Genomic DNA, 16458 nt, shown 5'->3' on the forward strand with positions numbered 1-16458 from the left:
TATGTATGGGCCACATATGGGGCAGGCTCTGAATGGGTGTTCCTTCTGTCTCTGTTTTAATCTTTGCCTCTCCCTTCCCTGCCAAGGGTATTCTTATTCCCCTTTTAAAGAAGGAGTGAAGCATTCACATTTTGATCATCCGTCTTGAGTTTCGTTTGTTCTAGGCATCTAGGGTAATTCAAGCTTTTGGGCTAATAGCCACTTATCAATGAGTGCATACCATGTATGTCTTTCTGTGATTGGGTTAGCTCACTCAGGATGATATTTTCCAGTTCCAACCATTTGCCTACGAATTTCATAAACTCGTTGTTTTTGATAGCTGAGTAATATTCCATTGTGTAGATGTACCACATTTTCTGTATCCATTCCTCTGTTGAAGGGCATCTGGGTTCTTTCCAGCTTCTGGCTATTATAAATAAGGCTGCGATGAACATAGTGGAGCACGTGTCTCTTTTATATGTTGAGGCATCTTTTGGGTATATGCCCAAGAGAGGTATAGCTGGATCCTCAGGCAGTTCAATGTCCAATTTTCTGAGGAACCTCCAGACTGATTTCCAGAATGGTTTTACCAGTCTGCAATCCCACCAACAATGGAGGAGTGTTCCTCTTTCTCCACATCCTCGCCAGCATCTGCTGTCACCTGAGTTTTTGATCTTAGCCAATCGCACTGGTGTGAGGTGAAATCTCAGGGTTGTTTTGATTTGCATTTCCCTTATGACTAAAGATGTTGAACATTTCTTTAGGTGTTTCTCAGCCATTCGGCAATCCTCAGCTGTGAATTCTTTGTTTAGCTCTGAACCCCATTTTTTAATAGGGTTATTTGTTTCCCTGCGGTCTAACTTCTTGAGTTCTTTGTATATTTTGGAAATAAGGCCTCTATCTGTTGTAGGATTGGTAAAGATCTTTTCCCAATCTGTTGGTTGCCGTTTTGTCCTAACCACAGTGTCCTTTGCCTTACAGAAGCTTTGCAGTTTTATGAGATCCCATTTGTCGATTCTTGATCTTAGAGCATAAGCCATTGGTGTTTTGTTCAGGAAATTTTTTCCAGTGCCCATGTGTTCCAGATGCTTCCCTAGTTTTTCTTCTATTAGTTTGATTGTGTCTGGTTTGATGTGGAGGTCCTTGATCCACTTGGACTTAAGCTTTGTACAGGGTGATAAGCATGGATCGATCTGCATTCTTCTACATGTTGCCCTCCAGTTGAACCAGCACCATTTGCTGAAAATACTATCTTTTTTCCATTGGATGGTTTTGGCTCCTTTGTCAAAAATCAAGTGACCATAGGTGTGTGGGTTCATTTCTGGGTCTTCAATTCTATTCCATTGGTCTATCTGTCTGTCTCTGTACCAATACCATGCAGTTTTTATCACTATTGCTCTGTAATACTGCTTGAGTTCAGGGATAGTGATTCCCCCTGAAGTCCTTTTATTGTTGAGGATAGCTTTAGCTATCCTGGGTTTTTTGTTATTCCAGATGAATTTGCAAATTGTTCTGTCTAACTCTTTGAAGAATTGGATTGGTATTTTGATGGGGATTGCATTGAATCTGTAGATTGCTTTTGGTAAAATGGCCATTTTTACCATATTAATCCTGCCAATCCATGAGCATGGGAGATCTTTCCATCTTCTGAGGTCTTCTTCAATTTCTTTCCTCAGTGTCTTGAAGTTCTTATTGTACAGATCTTTTACTTGCTTGGTTAAAGTCACACCGAGGTACTTTATATTATTTGGGTCTATTATGAAGGGTGTCGTTTCCCTAATTTCTTTCTCGGCTTGTTTCTCTTTTGTGTAGAGGAAGGCTACTACTGATTTATTTGAGTTAATTTTATACCCAGCCACTTTGCTGAAGTTGTTTATCAGCTTTAGTAGTTCTCTGGTGGAACTTTTGGGATCACTTAAATATACTATCATATCATCTGCAAATAGTGATATTTTGACTTCTTCTTTTCCGATCTGTATCCCCTTGACCTCCTTTTGTTGTCTGATTGCTCTGGCTAGAACTTCAAGAACTATATTGAATAAGTAGGGAGAGAGTGGGCAGCCTTGTCTAGTTCCTGATTTTAGTGGGATTGCTTCAAGTTTCTCTCCATTTAGTTTAATGTTAGCAACTGGTTTGCTGTATATGGCTTTTACTATGTTTAGGTATGGGCCTTGAATTCCAATTCTTTCCAGGACTTTTATCATGAAGGGGTGTTGTATTTTGTTAAATGCTTTCTCAGCATCTAATGAAATGATCATGTGGTTTTGTTCTTTCAGTTTGTTTATATAATGGATCACATTGATGGTTTTCCGTATGTTAAACCATCCCTGCATGCCTGGGATGAAGCCTATTGATCATGGTGGATGATTGTTTTGATGTGCTCTTGGATTCAGTTTGCCAGAATTTTATTGAGTATTTTTGCGTCGATATTCATAAGGGAAATTGGTCTGAAGTTCTCTTTCTTTGTTGTGTCTTTGTGTGGTTTAGGTATAAGAGTAATTGTGGCTTCGTAGAAGGAATTCGGTAGTGCTCCATCTGTTTCAATTTTGTGGAATAGTTTGGATAATATTGGTATGAGGTCTTCTATGAAGGTTTGATAGAATTCTGCACTAAACCCGTCTGGACCTGGGCTCTTTTTCTTTGGAAACCTTTAATGACTGCTTCTATTTCCTTAGGAGTTATGGGGTTGTTTAACTGGTTTATCTGTTCCTGATTTAACTTTGGTACCTGGTATCTGTCTAGGAAATTGTCCATTTCCTGCGGATTTTCAAGTTTTGTTGAATATAGGTTTTTGTAGTAAGATCTGATGATTTTTTGAATTTCCTCTGAATCTGTAGTTATGTCTCCCTTTTCATTTCTGATTTTGTTAATTTGGACACACTCTCTGTGTCCTCTCGTTTTCTGGCTAAGTGTTTATCTATCTTGTTGATTTTCTTAAAGAATCAACTTTTGGTTCTGTTGATTCTTTCTATGGTCCTTTTTGTTTCTACTTGGTTGATTTGAGCTCTGAGTTTGATTATTTCCTGCCTTCTACTCCTCCTGGGTGTATTTGCTTCTTTTTGTTCTAGAGCTTTTAGGTGTGCTGTCAAGCTGGTGACATATACTCTTTCCTGTTTCTTTCTGCAGGCACTCAGTGCTATGAGTTTTCCTCTTAGCAAAGCTTTCATTGTGTCCCATAAGTTTGGGTATGTTGTACCTTCATTTTCATTTAATTCTAAAAAGTCTTTAATTTCTTTATTTCTTCCTTGACCAGGTTATCATTGAGTAGAGCATTGTTCAATTTCCACGTATATGTGGGCATTCTTCCCTTATTGTTATTGAAGACCCGTTTTCGGCCGTGGTGGTCCGATAGCACGCATGGGATTATTCTATCTTTCTGTACATGTTGAGGCCTGTTTTTTGACCAATTATACGGTCAATTTTGGAGAAAGTACCATGAGGAGCTGAGAAGAAGGTATATCCTTTTGCTTTAGGATAGAATGTTCTATAAATATCTGTTAAGTCCATTTGGCTTATGACTTCTCTTAGTCTGTCTACGTCTTTGTTTAATTTCTGTTTCCATGAACTTGAGTATTTCTTATATACATTTCGAGTGTTGTTCCCTTTCCCGGTTTCCGGGCAAACATCCCCCTAATCCCTCCCCCTCCCCTTCTTGATGGGTGTTCCCCTCCCCATCCTCCCCCCATTGCCGCCCTCCCACCAACAGTCTAGTTCACTGGGGGTTCAGTCTTAGCAGGACCCAGGGCTTCCCCTTCCACCGGTGCTCTTACTAGGATATTCATTGCTACCTATGAGGTCAGAGTCCAGGGTCAGTCCACGTATAGTCTTTAGGTAGTGCCTTAGTCCCTGGAAGCTCTGGTTCCTTGGCATTGTTGTACATATGGGGTCTCGAGCCCCTTCAAGCTCTTCCAGTTCTTTCTCTGATTCCTTCAACGGGGGTCCTATTCTCAGTTCAGTGGTTTGCTGCTGGCATTCGCCTCTGTGTTTGCTGTATTCTGGCTGTGTAGATTCCTGAAGCACAGTTGGTCTAGATGTCCATGGGACATCCTCCCACAGACAAAATTATTTCTTTTGTACTACAATTCAAGCTGAAAAGCTATGTTTCAGGCAGTTCTGTACAGAGATATTGATGCAGCTATTGAGTTTTAAAAAAAAATCATGCAATAAAAGAGTGTCAACAAATACAGCCACAGCATGTCCAAAATGAGATGGTAGGGAAAATGTCTAGGAAAGGAGACAGTGTCTATCAAATCAAAATATCATAGGTATATTTTGTATATATAGTTACTCAAAAATGCTGTCTGTTTCTCAAAGTTTTAAAATCATCATCTTGTATTGATTAATGAATAAAATACCCAAATATAATATTGAAAAGACATGGATGCCTTAATTTTAAGTGAAAGAACTTTAGCACTATCAAACATAAAAGGATATTTAGATATAGATGTGTGTGTATGTGTGTGTGTGTGTGTGTGTGTGTGTGTGTGTAAGTGACCTGAAAACACAGATGTGATAACAATGTGGAAGCTGGGAGGTATTTTAAAGTATCTGACACTGCTGGACACAACAAAGTGATGAGCTATTGATCCCCTGAGGAAATTACCAAGTCCACCAGGCAGCAATCCACAGGGGGGTTCTCTGAACATAAGGGAAACCAACTAGTCTTTTTCTGGCTGATTCATGTGACATTTAGCAGTGGACACTTTAGCATCTAAGACTGCACTTAGCAAAAGAAAATTGCACTGACAAAAACTACTGACATAATTGTGGCAATATACCATGTGATGTGTCTTGTTTTCCTCTTAAAATCTCCAGGGCTGTACTTGTCCACTTCATCAAGCCCTTTGCCAGGTCCCAGAACTCTGGAGACAAATCAAGTATGATGCCTGTCCTTAAAAAGCATTCTCACAGGAGACCTCACATAACAAATATAGAGGAGAAACCCAAAGAAAAATTTACATAGGAGTACAATGTGATCAGTTCCACAGAATAGGAGACAATTCCCATTAAAATGACTCTTGGAGGTTGGACAGCCTTCCTAAAGAGATGAGGGTGTTTATACAGAATCATTCAGACCATTCTAAAATCTTAAAGTAGAGCAGTCTTCTACTGACTGGAATGTTAGGTGAGTTTGGAATACAAATCTAAAGATAAAAGGGCTAGAGAGATAGTTCAGAGGTAAAGAACATACTGGTCTTACAGATGACATAGGTTCAGTTCCCAGCACTGATCTGCTGCCTCACATACCCTTTTCTGGCCTCTCTGAATACTGTACCCATGCAAGCAAACACTCATACAAATAGAATGATTTTAAAAATCTAAAATACAATAAAAGAAGTAGGAAAAAGACTAGAAAGGTCTACCTTTGCTGTGAATGAAACTTATCCTGTAACTAGTATTTCTCATCCATCATACTTGTCTTGTCTCTAGTACTATGGGATCTGGCATAGGGCTTGAAAACAGGCCAGTCAAGTGGGAACTTGTAGGAAATGACCCTTGACCACAGAACTAGCATCCGTGCCTTTGATACAGACCAATGATAACAAAACAAGGCTGAAGATATTGAAAAAGACTTTTGATAGTGAGTATTAAGTTTCTTTTACACCGAATGACATTAATGGCATTCTGAGTCTTAAAGGGCATTTTCCCACAGGTATTTTCCTTTAAAACCATTAGATTTGCTACCTATTCTTAAATGTAAATGTCTAACTTACCTTTTCCACAAAACCAAAAGAGTATATCGTGTATAGTGTTGATGTAAAGGATTACTCCAACACAATTCATTTCAGCCATGGACTGAATGGGTACATAATTACTTTCATTGGAAATTTATAAACCTCACATTTTCTAATTCCCCCATTTTTGTTTGATATGACAGTTTTTTCACCCAACCCCTATTTAGCACCAGCCTCCTCATTCAATATTTATGTATGTATTTGTGTGTGTGAGTGTGTGTGTGTGTGTGTGTGTTTTGTGTATGTAAAGCAACAAATAAAGTAAAAGAGGCCATGAGTTTGAAAGAGAGCAAGGAGATAGATAATATAGGCAGGTTGAGAGAGAAGAAAAAGAAAGGGAAAATTGTCTGCCATTATATAATAATCTCAGTTTTAAAAAAGTAAATAAAAGATGTGGGCCTTGCTTACTCCTGGGAGTTATGGAGAAAAGAAGAAAATAAATGGGAGTATATTAAGATCTATTTTAGAGAGAAGGCTGCAATTGAGGAGCTCTACACAAACTAACAAATGTTTGAGGAATGCACCTTGTTTCAGAAGTTGAAAATAGAAGAGCTAAAAATGACCCCCTTCTGCCACTATCACCACTAAGTATTCAAATGCATACACAACAACCCTTAAGCATATGAGAAGGTGGTCAATTTACTCACTTTCAGAGAAGCACCAAAGCCCTGTGACTTAGCTCAACAGTACAGTGCTTGCCTGGCCTATGGGAGGCTCTGAATTTTATCTGCAGCTCTTCCAAAAAAATGGAACACATGTGTGAGTCAGGTATAATAACCCAAGCCTGTACTCTCAGAACTCAGGAGGCTGTAGCAGAAGGATTGCTCCAAGTTTGAGCTAAGCCTGCTCTACATAGTGAATTTGAGACCTTGCTGAACCTCAAAATGAGACCTGTCAGAAACAGAGACAGAGAGACAGAATGGACTGCAAATTAAAACTGGAGAGTTTTCTTCAATTTGTGTAAGAAAGCATTTCCATTGCAGACTTCCATTTCCTGGGCAAAAGGGCCTATTCCTTATTCAAGTGCAGCTGAAAACCCTATGTCCTGAATACTTTTTTTAACAAATATGAGAAGATTATGGATGATGAAAGATGAAGGCATGCTTGGACTCAGGATGGTGGGATAATGAGATTCTTGACTGAGGCTTTTTTTCCCATACAGCTCTGATTTAAATATGATCAGACACATAGGAAAGCCAACAACTCCAGACATAAAGAAAGCACCACCAAAAGCCTTCTCTTCCTCTAACCAAAGAATTTGCCATGGTAAAGTCCAAAAATGTTGAAAAAAAGGTCATATCCATAAAGTGTGAATTGTAAGTCTGATTGGGGGCAAATATAGTCACAGTTATCTTCAATGAGCACCAGGCACATGCCAGACATTATTTGTGGCATGATTCTACTCACTTTATAAGATAAGTTTATGATTATCGAGTTCAACTTAACAAAAGAAAATGAAGCAAATCAGAAAGTAAATATGTATTCCAAACAAAAAATAATAATAAAAGCTCAGCATAAATCAGCCAAAAATACCAAGGAGAAAATTACAGAATAGATATCATATGTTCAGCAAATACTACAAAGTCCATACAACTGGTAATTAAAGAAATAGAAAGAAAAGAGGCAGCAGTACTTACCCATCAAGTTGGCAAAAATTTAAACATGCAAGTATATAAAATTGAACAAGTATATTGTACTACTGTCTGACACGGGGCTTTCCCTGGGGGACCCAAGAGCTTCCTACTTCCCTATGGATGACTCTGGGGCCCCAAGAACAGCCAGATTGAAACCCTGCTTTACCAATCCATTGCCAGTTGGATCCAGCTGAGGCACAGCCTGCAAAGTCCAGTCCTCTGACCTCCATTGTCTGGCCCAAGGCTCCCTGTGCCTTTCTGAGAAGTCCTGCTGGCATCATGATCATCTATCCAATACCTGGGAAAACAAATGTATATAGAACAGCATAAAAATACAATCAACAACAACAGTTCTCTGCACCCAAATCCCATGGGAGGGAGAGCTAAACCTTCAGAGAGGCAGACAAGCCTGGGAAACCAGAAGTGACTGCTCCCTGCACACACATCTCAGACGCCAGAGGAAAAAGCCAAAGACCATCTGGAACCCTGGTGCACTGAAGCTCCCGGAAGGGGCGGCACAGGTCTTCCTGGTTGCTGCCGCTGCAGAGAGCCCGTGGGGAGCACCCCACGAGCGAACCTGAGCCTCGGGACCACAGGTAAGACCAAATTTTCTGCTGCAAGAAAGCTGCCTGGTGAGCTTGGGACACAGGAAAGCAGAATTTCACTAGGACCGGGCACGTTCTGTTTTTACCGGAAGTCCCACACCCGCGGATCCCGGCCCGCAGCAGCTCTCTGCTCCCAGACCCGGTGAGAGAGAGACCCAACCGCCTGGTCAGGTGGGCACTCCTGAGGCTGCAGAGCGGAAGAGACCACCAACTCTGCTCACCCCTGCCCACATCCCTGACCCAAGAGGAAACTGTATAAGGCCTCTGGGCTCCCGTGGGAAAGGGCCCAGGAGCGGCAGGACCCCTGTGCCTGAGACACCGCCGGAACCTGAAAGAAACAGACCGGATAAACAGTTCTCTGCACCCAAATCCCGTGGGAGGGAGAGCTAAACCTTCAGAGAGGCAGACAAGCCTGGGAAACCAGAAGTGACTGCTCCCTGCACACACATCTCGGACGCCAGAGGAAAAAGCCAAAGACCATCTGGAACCCTGGTGCACTGAAGTTCCCGGAAGGGGCGGCACAGGTCTTCCTGGTTGCTGCCGCTGCAGAGAGCCCCTGAACAGCACCCCACGAGCAAACCTGAGCCTCGGGACCACAGGTAAGACCAAATTTTCTGCTGCAAGAAAGCTGCCTGGTGAACTCAAGACACAGGCCCACAGGAACAGCTGAAGACCTGTAGAGAGGAAAAACTACACGCCAGAAAGCAGAACACTCTGTCCCCATAACTGACTGAAAGAGAGGAAAACAGGTCTACAGCACTCCTGTCACACAGGCTTATAGGACAGTCTAGCCACTGTCAGAAATAGCAGAACAAAGTAACACTAGAGATAATCTGATGGCGAGAGGCAAGCGCAGGAACCCAAGCAACAGAAACCAAGACTACATGCCATCATCGGAGCCCAATTCTCCCACCAAAACAAACATGGAATATCCAAACACACCAGAAAAGCAAGATCTAGTTACAAAATCATATTTGATCATGATGCTGGAGGACTTCAAGAGAGACATGAACACACTTAGGGAAGCACAGGAAAACATTAATAAACAAGTAAAAGCCTACAGAGAGGAATCGCAAAAATCCCTTAAAGAATTCCAGGAAAACACAATCAAACAGTTGAAGGAATTAAAAATGGAAATAGAAGCAATCAAGAAAGAACACATGGAAACAACCCTGGATATAGAAAACCAAAAGAAGAGACAAGGAGCTGTAGATACAAGCCTCACCAACAGAATTCAAGAGATGGAAGAGAGAATCTCAGGAGCAGAAGATTCCATAGAAATCATTGACTCAACTGTCAAAGATAATGTAAAGCGGAAAAAGCTACTGGTCCAAAACATACAGGAAATCCAGGACTCAATGAGAAGATCAAACCTAAGGATAATAGGTATAGAAGAGAGTGAAGACTCCCAGCTCAAAGGACCAGTAAATATCTTCAACAAAATCATAGAAGAAAACTTCCCTAACCTAAAAAAAGAGATACCCATAGGCATACAAGATGCCTACAGAACTCCAAATAGATTGGACCAGAAAGAAACACCTCCCGTCACATAATAGTCAAAACACCAAACGCACAAAATAAAGAAAGAATATTAAAAGCAGTAAGGGAAAAAGGTCAAGTAACATATAAAGGGAGACCTATCAGAATCACACCAGACTTCTCGCCAGAAACTATGAAGGCCAGAAGATCCTGGACTGATGTCATACAGACCCTAAGAGAACACAAATGCCAGCCCAGGTTACTGTATCCTGCAAAACTCTCAATTAACATAGATGGAGAAACCAAGATATTCCATGACAAAACCAAATTTACACAATATCCTTCTACAAACCCAGCACTACAAAGGATAATAAATGGTAAAGCCCAACATAAGGAGGCAAGCTATACCCTAGAAGAAGCAAGAAACTAATCGTCTTGGCAACAAAACAAAGAGAATGAAGGCACACAAACATAACCTCACATCCAAATATGAATATAACGGGAAACAATAATCACTATTCCTTAATATCTCTCAATATCAATGGCCTCAACTCCCCAATAAAAAGAAATAAATTAACAAACTGGATACGCAACGAGGACCCTGCATTCTGCTGCCTACAGGAAACACACCTCAGAGACAAAGACAGACACTACCTCAGAGTGAAAGGCTGGAAAACAACTTTCCAAGCAAATGGTCAGAAGAAGCAAGCTGGAGTAGACATTCTAATATCAAATAAAATCAATTTCCAACTAAAAGTCATCAAAAAAGATAAGGAAGGACACTTCATATTCATCAAAGGAAAAATCCACCAAGATGAACTCTCAATCCTAAATATCTATGCCCCAAATACAAGGGCACCTACATATGTAAAAGAAACCTTACTAAAGCTCAAAACACACATTGGACCTCACACAATAATAGTGGGAGATTTCAACACACCACTCTCATCAATGGACAGATCATGGAAACAGAAATTAAACAGTGATGTCGACAGACTAAGAGAAGTCATGAGCCAAATGGACTTAACGGATATTTATAGAACATTCTATCCTAAAGCAAAAGGATATACCTTCTTCTCAGCTCCTCATGGTACTTTCTCCAAAATTGACCATATAATTGGTCAAAAAACGGGCCTCAACAGGTACAGAAAGATAGAAATAATCCCATGCGTGCTATCGGACCACCACGGCCTAAAACTGGTCTTCAATAACAATAAGGGAAGAATGCCCACATATACGTGGAAATTGAACAATGCTCTACTCAATGATAACCTGGTCAAGGAAGAAATAAAGAAAGAAATTAAAAACTTTTTAGAATTTAATGAAAATGAAGATACAACATACCCAAACTTATGGGACACAATGAAAGCTGTGCTAAGAGGAAAACTCATAGCGCTGAGTGCCTGCAGAAAGAAACAGGAAAGAGCATATGTCAGCAGCTTGACAGCACACCTAAAAGCTCTAGAACAAAAATAAGCAAATACACCCAGGAGGAGGAGTAGGCAGGAAATAATCAAACTCAGAGCTGAAATCAACCAAGTAGAAACAAAAAGGACCATAGAAAGAATCAACAGAACCAAAAGTTGGTTCTTTGAGAAAATCAACAAGATAGATAAACCCTTAGCCAGACTAACGAGAGGACACAGAGAGTGCGTCCAAATTAACAAAATTAGAAATGAAAAGGGAGACATAACTACAGATTCAGAGGAAATTCAAAAAATCATCAGATCTTACTATAAAAACCTATATTCAACAAAATTTGAAAATCTTCAGGAAATGGACAATTTCCTAGACAGATACCAGGTATCGAAGTTAAATCAGGAACAGATAAACCAGTTAAACAACCCCATAACTCCTAAGGAAATAGAAGCAGTCATTAAAGGTCTTCCAACCAAAAAGAGCCCAGGTCCAGACGGGTTTAGTGCAGAATTCTATCAAACCTTCATAGAAGACCTCATACCAATATTATCCAAACTATTCCACAAAATTGAAACAGATGGAGCACTACCGAATTCCTTCTACGAAGCCACAATTACTCTTATACCTAAACCACACAAAGACACAACAAAGAAAGAGAACTTCAGACCAATTTCCCTTATGAATATCGACGCAAAAATACTCAATAAAATTCTGGCAAACCGAATTCAAGAGCATATCAAAACAATCATCCACCATGATCAAGTAGGCTTCATCCCAGGCATGCAGGGATGGTTTAATATACGGAAAACCATCAACGTGATCCATCATATAAACAAACTGAAAGAACAAAACCACATGATCATTTCATTAGATGCTGAGAAAGCATTTGACAAAATTCAACACCCCTTCATGATAAAAGTCCTGGAAAGAATAGGAATTCAAGGCCCATACCTAAACATAGTAAAAGCCATATACAGCAAACCAGTTGCTAACATTAAACTAAATGGAGAGAAACTCGAAGCAATCCCACTAAAATCAGGGACTAGACAAGGCTGCCCACTCTCTCCCTACTTATTCAATATAGTTCTTGAAGTTCTAGCCAGAGCAATCAGACAACAAAAGGAGATCAAGGGGATACAGATCGGAAAAGAAGAAGTCAAAATATCACTATTTGCAGATGACATGATAGTGTATTTAAGTGATCCCAAAAGTTCCACCAGAGAACTACTAAAGCTGATAAACAACTTCAGCAAAGTGGCTGGGTATAAAATTAACTCAAATAAATCAGTTGCCTTCCTCTATACAAAAGAGAAGCAAGCCGAGAAAGAAATTAGGGAAACGACACCCTTCATAATAGACCCAAATAATATAAAGTACCTCGGTGTGACTTTAACCAAGCAAGTAAAAGATCTGTACAATAAGAACTTCAAGACACTGAGGAAAGAAATTGAAGAAGACCTCAGAAGATGGAAAGATCTCCCATGCTCATGGATTGGCAGGATTAATATAGTAAAAATGGCCATTTTACCAAAAGCAATCTACAGATTCAATGCAATCCCCATCAAAATACCAATCCAATTCTTCAAAGAGTTAGACAGAACAATTTGCAAATTCATCTGGAATAACAAAAAACCCAGGATAGCTAAAGCTATCCTCAACAATAAAAGGACTTTAGGGGGAATCACTATCCCTGAACTCAAGCAGTATTACAGAGCAATAGTGATAAAAACTGCATGGTATTGGTACAGAGACAGACAGATAGACCAATGGAATAGAATTGAAGACCCAGAAATGAACCCACACACCTATGGTCACTTGATTTTTGACAAAGGAGCCAAAACCATCAAATGGAAAAAAGATAGCATTTTCAGCAAATGGTGCTGGTTCAACTGGAGGGCAACATGTAGAAGAATGCAGATCGATCCATGCTTATCACCCTGTACAAAGCTTAAGTCCAAGTGGATCAAGGACCTCCACATCAAACCAGACACACTCAAACTAATAGAAGAAAAACTAGGGAAGCATCTGGAACACATGGGCACTGGAAAAAATTTCCTGAACAAAACACCAATTGCTTATGCTCTAAGATCAAGAATCGACAAATGGGATCTCATAAAACTGCAAAGCTTCTGTAAGGCAAAGGACACGGTGGTTAGGACAAAACGGCAACCAACAGATTGGGAAAAGATCTTTACCAATCCTACAACAGATAGAGGCCTTATATCCAAAATATACAAAGAACTCAAGAAGTTAGACCGCAGGGAAACAAATAACCCTATTAAAAAATGGGGTTCAGAGCTAAACAAAGAATTCACAGCTGAGGAATGCCGAATGGCTGAGAAACACCTAAAGAAATGTTCAACATCTTTAGTCATAAGGGAAATGCAAATCAAAACAACCCTGAGATTTCACCTCACACCAGTGAGAATGGCTAAGATCAAAAACTCAGGTGACAGCAGATGCTGGCGAGGATGTGGAGAAAGAGGAACACTCCTCCATTGTTGGTGGGATTGCAGACTGGTAAAACCATTCTGGAAATCAGTCTGGAGGTTCCTCAGAAAATTGGACATTGAACTGCTTGAGGATCCAGCTATACCTCTCTTGGGCATATACCCAAAAGATGCCTCAACACATAAAAGAGACACGTGCTCCACTATGTTCATCGCAGCCTTATTTATAATAGCCAGAAAATGGAAAGAACCGAGATGCCCTTCAACAGAGGAATGGATACAGAAAATGTGGTACATCTACACAATGGAATATTACTCAGCTATCAAAAACAACAAGTCTATGAAATTCGTAGGCAAATGGTTGGAACTGGAAAATATCATCCTGAGTGAGCTAACCCAATCACAGAAAGACATACATGGTATGCACTCATTGATAAGTGGCTATTAGCCCAAATGCTTGAATTACCCTAGATCCCTAGAACAAATGAAACTCAAGACGGATGATCAAAATGTGAATGCTTCACTCCTTCTTTAAATGAGGAAAAAGAATACCCTTGGCTGGGAAGGGAGAGGCAAAGATTAAAACAGAGACTGAAGGAACACCCATTCAGAGCCTGCCCCACAGGTGGCCCATACATATACAGCCACCCAATTGGACAAGATGGATGAAGCAAAGAAGTGCAGACCGACAGGAGCCGGATATAGATCGCTCCTGAGAGACACAGCCAGAATACAGCAAATACAGAGGCGAATGCCAGCAGCAAACCACTGAGCTGAGAATAGGTTCCCCGTTGAAGGAATCAGAGCAAGAACTGGAAGAGCTTGAAGGGGCTCGAGACCCCAAAAGTACAACAATGTCAAGCAACCAGAGCTTCCAGGGACTAAGCCACTACCTAAAGACTATATATGGACTGACCCTGGATTCTGACCCCATAGGTAGCAATGAATATCCTAGTAAGAGCACCAGTGGAAGGGGAAGCCCTGGGTCCTGCTAAGACTGAACCCCCAGTGAACTAGAGTATGGGGGGAGGGCGGCAATGGGGGGAGGGTTGGGAGGGGAACACCCATAAGGAAGGGGAGGGGGGAGCGGGATTTTGCCCGGAAACCGGGAAAGGGAATAACACTTGAAATGTATATAAGAAATACTCAAGTTAATAAAAAAAATAAATAAATAAAAAAAACAAAAAAAACAAAAAAAAGATGAAAATGTTACAATTAAAATAATTTCTCTTTTAAAAAAAAAAATACAATCAACAAAAGGCAGGGCAATATGTCACCACCAGAGCCCAGCTATCCTGCTACAGCAAGCCCTTGATATCCTAATAAAGCATAAGAACAAGAAAATGATCTTAAATCCAAATATAAAGATGTCAGAGACCTTTAAAGGAAATTAATAAATCCCTTAAATAAATACAGGAAAACACATTGAAATAAGTAGAGGCTCTTAAAGAGGAAATGAACAAAAAATGAGGAAATAAAGAAAAATATAATCAAACAAGTAAAGGATATGAATAAAACTGTCCAAGAACTGAAAACAGAAATAGAAGCAATAAAGAAAACACACACTGAGGAAATCCTGGAGATGGGAAACCTTGGTAAGAGAACAGGAACTACAGACAGAATCATCATCAACAGAAAACAAGAGATGGAAGAGAGAATATCAGGTGTAGAAAATACCAAAGAAGAATTTGATACATCAGTCAAAGAAAATGCAAAGATCTAAAGTGTTCATGACACAAAACATCCAGGAAATTTGGGACACTATGGAAAGACCAAAACTAAGACCAATAGGACCTGAAGGAGAAGATTCTCAGATTAAAGACCCAGAAAACATTTCAACAAATCATAGAAGAAAATTTTGCTAACCTAAAGAAATAGATGGCTATAAATATACAAAAAGTTTACAGAACACCAAATAGATAGACGAGAGAAGAAAATTATGCCACATAATAATCAAAGCATGAATGTACATGACAAAGACAGAATATTTAAAATTGCAAGAAAAAAAGGCCAAGTAACATAAAAAAGCAGACCTATCAGGATTACACCTGACTTCTCAACAGAAACTCTAAAAGCCAGAAGGCTCTGGGCAGATGTCTTGCAGACCCTATGAGACCACAGAAATAAGTCCAGAGTACTATACACAACAGAAATTTCAATCACTATAGATGAAAAAAATCAAGATATTCCACAACAAAACCGTAACTAAATAAAAAATTTCTACTATCCAAGCCCTAAATGGAACAGTAGAAGGAAAAATCCAACCAAATCAGGCTAATTACACTCAAGAAAGCACAAAAAATAAAAAAGTTTCACACCATTGAAACAAAAAAGAGAGAGAAAGATAAATACACACTCACTAACTCATGCACACGTTTACTACCAACATCAAAATAACAGAAATTAATAGTTATTAGTCATTAATATTTTTAACATCAATGGAATTATTCCCCAATAAAAAGAGACAGACTAACAGAATGGATACAGAAATAGGATCCATCATTCTGCTGCATACAAGAAACACACCTAAGCAGAAAAGGCATTACGTCACAGTAAAGGGCTGGTAAAAGATTTTCAAAGCAAAAGAATCCCAAGAAACAAGCTAGAAGACCAATTCTAACATGTAATAAATTAGACTTTCAACCAATGTATCAAAAGAAACAGGTGCACTTCAAAGTTCTCATCAAAGGAAAAATCCACCAAGAGGACTTCTAAATTCTGAACATCTATGCCCCAAATGCAAGCAACTGCCAGGGCATCCACATTTGTAAAAGAACCATCACTAAAGTTTAAATCACACATTAACCCTCACATTATAGTGGGAAACTTCAACGTGGGAAACTTCAACAGACAACTCTTGCCAATGGACAGGTCATTGAGACAGAAAATAAACAGAGAAATAATGAAACTGAGTTATGAATCAAAAGGACCTAGCAGATATATACAGAACATTTTATCCAAAGACAAAAGAATATAACTTTTTAGCACTCTGAGGGACCTTCTCCAAAATTGACCACATCATCACTCACAAAGCAAGCCTCAAAAGATATAAGAAGATTAAAATAACCTCACTTAACAGATCACCATGGATGAAAGCTGTAATTCAACTACAGAAACATCAGAAAGCCTACAAACTCATGGAAATGAAACAACTCTC

This window comes from Rattus norvegicus, chromosome X, assembly GCF_021556685.1.
Source record: "Rattus norvegicus strain SHRSP/BbbUtx chromosome X, alternate assembly SHRSP_T2T, whole genome shotgun sequence".
NCBI lineage: Eukaryota > Metazoa > Chordata > Mammalia > Rodentia > Muridae > Rattus > Rattus norvegicus.